Source organism: Bidens hawaiensis, unplaced genomic scaffold (genome assembly GCF_021521415.1).
Source record: "Bidens hawaiensis isolate Kalapana, Puna unplaced genomic scaffold, B.hawaiensis_p1.1 tig00024268_1, whole genome shotgun sequence".
NCBI classification, from domain to species: Eukaryota; Viridiplantae; Streptophyta; class Magnoliopsida; order Asterales; family Asteraceae; genus Bidens; species Bidens hawaiensis.
This window is the reverse complement of record NW_027493824.1, coordinates 73,583-77,689: the sequence shown is the minus strand read 5'-3', so window position 1 is coordinate 77,689 and position 4,107 is coordinate 73,583.

The window sequence follows — 4,107 nt, the reverse complement described above, 5'->3', positions numbered from 1 at the left end:
ATAAACGGCACTTGATGCCATTGTTGGGTTTTTTAACAAGATTATCAAAGTCATATAACCTCATTTATTTGAAAAACGCAGCGGATAAATAAGTTTTAAATCTTGTTAATTAGATGAATATAAACCGATTTTATATGCAAAACCCAAGCCCTGGATCCATATACGAATTTGCATGCTTACCAATATAAACAACCATAAGGTGTTTATGTAATATACCTTCGAGAGTCCAAGAAAATGAAGGAGATGAAGATATGAATGGCGAGTCTTCAAGATTAAAGAACCTCAAGCTTGCATACCATTCAAGCTTCCAACAAACACCTTTGGTATGCTAGGATGCTCACTTGAAAACACCTCCTTGTTCCTCCTAACCTTGGCCGAAAATGGAAAGAAAAGAGAGTTTTTTGCTTCTTGTGCGTGTGAGAGGGAAAATGGGGTGCAACCAATGCACCACACAAGACCACCAACAGATTCACTTGCATGTCTTCAAAATATAAAGTAGTTAAGAGATGAGAGAGAGGGGGGAAAGTTTGGCCGACCATATGGGATTCCCTCCCAAGGATTTCAAAATAAAATATCTCTAATTAATTATGTTAAATTATTCAATTATCATGCCAAAAACCAATATGCTTTGCGTGTTGTAATTTAACCAACTTAAATAACATAGTACATGCAAAATGCAATAACTCTTGCAAAATGCAAAATCTCCCATAACATAAATTATCCATATAATTTATTTATTTCACAAGTGCAAATATTTAAAAACCCAATTTCCAAATATTCTAAGTGTTTATATTTATTTGTTAGATCATATCTCAAATAAATATCGTGGTGTTTGTCTAGCTTGTTATAGGGTATGACCCGATGTGGACCATAACATACTAGGCACATCAATTATAGTATATGTCTTGGGCAGAACGAGTCCAACAAAAAGACCACGATACGATGCTGGATTGAACATTCAAAGGTGCGGATTTCTGGTTTTTACCATCACAACTTCGACGGCAAAAATAGAGCAAAAAAAAAAGGTTTATACCTGAATCAATAAAATCAACACATAAAGGATACACTAGTTGAGAAGCCATTTATAATCTTCAAATGCCTCATCTTTATCTTCAATTTTGTTAGCTCTTTCTGTGGACTTACATGTTGAAAATGAACGACTAGCCTCCAATTAAACAATTTCAACGTTTCTTAATCAAATTTAATGATTGAATCAGTTATCAGAAAACAATAGGGACTGAACCTCCAAGACCTAGTGAGTGATTTAAGAAAGGGAAACTCGATTGCCAATAAAAAGGGATAAGTGTGGTGTAAAATATGTGAAGTTTAATGTGACAATTGCAAATTTCAGGTTAACTCTGTTAACTAAACCCAGTTAAATCCTGTTGACTGTGTCAGTAAACTCAGTTAGTTCTGTTAACTATGAGTATGAACTCTTGTACAGGTGATGTCATGTATGCGTATATTTAAGTCAACGTGTCATTGTGACTTAAACAAGGATAAGTGACTAATTATAACTAGGATAATAAACTCGTCTTGCATGTTATAATAAACATGTCATATAACATGTATGATAAGTATAATGTGCTATGTGATTAATATGTTATATTATGGTTATTACATGATGATGTGATTGTAAGTAAGCTAAATGATTAAATAGGTTATATTGTATGTCATGTAACATGTTTATTATTTAAATGGAACCTTAGTTTATGTTACATAGGAAATGTTTATTAAATTATGTACCATGTCACAAATAAATAAATAAAAGATAACCTAAGTAATTTTATTCATTAAATCAATCATAAAGGGTTGTTAATAACAAGGAGGTTACAACTATTGGATGCCAACACCTTTTCTTTTCCCTTTCCCTCTCTCCCTTTGGCCGTAGATCACACACACACACACACACATACTCTCACTTTTTCTTGTAAACATTATCTTTCAAGTATCATCTTCAAAACAAACAAGTTGGTGGTTATTGGTAAACAAGGAATTAAGCCTTTGGATCAAACAAGTGAGTAGATGGTTATGTTTATATTTTTCTTTTAATTCATATGAACCTTGTATCCAAATGATTGGATCATCAAAGGGGATGATCAAAGTTTGACAAGTTAAAAGGATTTTTGTATGTGTCTTGGTTTTGTGTTTTGAGTCTTTTATAAATATATTGGTTGTTACTTTTCTTATGAAATCAAATGGATAATATAAAGACATGAAATTTGATTGATTAAGAATGATCCTTGATGATTTAGAATCATAAGGATGTAAAAGTTATGATTTGTAGAAGATTATGTTTGAATCTGTTTGCTGGCAGACTTGATGTTTCGGATTGTATGGTGAATAAATTGATGATATGTTTGAGTTTTTGATCAATTTTTGATTCTATGAACATGTACTTTGAATCTAGTTTTCAGAAAGTCTGAAATCTTAATTTTTGGACACTGTTTGAATACTTTTTATTAATTTACAAAATCAGGATGCAAATCTAAATTAGAGAAAATAATTCTGAGTTGAGTTGTAAATTTCATAACTTGATGATAAAAATAGATATGGATATAATTCTACTTCTAGGATGTTGTAAATTGAATTAGGAATCTAGTCCAATTGGTCTTGCATCAATTGGACAAATATGGAATTTTTGACAAATTTTTGATTACTGCTGTGTTGTTGTAGAAATATAAATCATGTTGTTGTAGTATATGAATATTCTGGACGAATTGGTAAATCCAAAAATTGTGAGAAAAATATATGTTGAACCTAATACTTATGTGTACATGTGTGATTTATTTGGTAATTTAATTGTGAGTTTTGATTGATGAGAAAAATCGGTTTAGGTGGTATAAATTGTTAAAGGTGATAAAGGTGTTAGTTGAATTGAGATAATTGCAAATTGTGATATGTTAGTTGTGGTAAATTAGAACTTTGACTTTTTAAGTCAACTTAGAACTAGTTGACTAAATAGTTAGTCTTGCTTGTGATGTTGTGAAAGTGTATTGATCATAGAATTGCAAGGAATATGGCTAAGTGTGTATACTTGATTATTGATTAAGTGTGACTAGAATTACAAGGTAAACATTCTAAGTCCAATATTTTAGTCAAAGGTCAATATTTTTGTCAAAGGTCAACATAGAAGTCAACTTTAGTCAAAGTCAACTTTAGTCAAAGTCAACTTTAGTCAAAGCCAACTTTAGTCAAAGTTAACAAAAGTCAAACTTTGGTCAAAAGTCTTTTTAAAAACAATGGGAGATTGTTGGATACTAGTGGTTCTAGGAACCATCCCACAAGTTACTTACGTACGTGCATTTTTAGGGTCTTAGCACGTGACGCATTTACTTCGGTCGGATTTGTGTAATACCCGAAGCACCAACAAGGTGAGTTTACGGCCCCACTTTTATACCTTTCCTTTGGGGGAGGAAACATGCAAAACTGTTTTACTTTACTTGCTCTAAATCTTTACACAACCGTTTGGTTGCTTATAACGTAGTGTTTCTTTGCCATGGAAAGTCCTCACAAACATCGGACCGTTAACTAAGGTTAACTGGCGTGGTAAATTTAAATAGTACTATTGGGTTTGACAAACCCCACCCTGCATTATTCTCGACTGGAGGTCGAACGGGGTGTAACTTTGACCAAACATTGTTAAGTTTTGGCAATACTTGACTTGAGGCAATAACTAGTCAGCTTCGGTCGTGATGGAAACATAACACTATGCGGCAACGAGTTAACTAAGTGTAGTTAACCATGGGCCACCTTTATTTATAAATGTTTATGAACTGATAGAGCATAACTTACTTTGAAAACCTGTGAACTCACCAACCATATGTTTTGACTCTTTTTAGCATGTTTTCCTCAGGTCACTAGCAAGCACTTGGATTAGGATAACATTGCATGCATGGACTCGTATTGGTTTAAGTTTGAAAACATTTATTTGATATTGGTTTTGCGCTTGTAGCGCCATGAATTATTTAAACTTGTTTGGGAGATGGCTCCCGCACTTTGTTTAGCTTCCGCACTAGCACTTAAGTACTCTGAACATTTTATTTTGATTTGTTAAAACTTTTAAGACCATATAAATGTCGTTTGGTGTGATTAATGTGTTCGGAT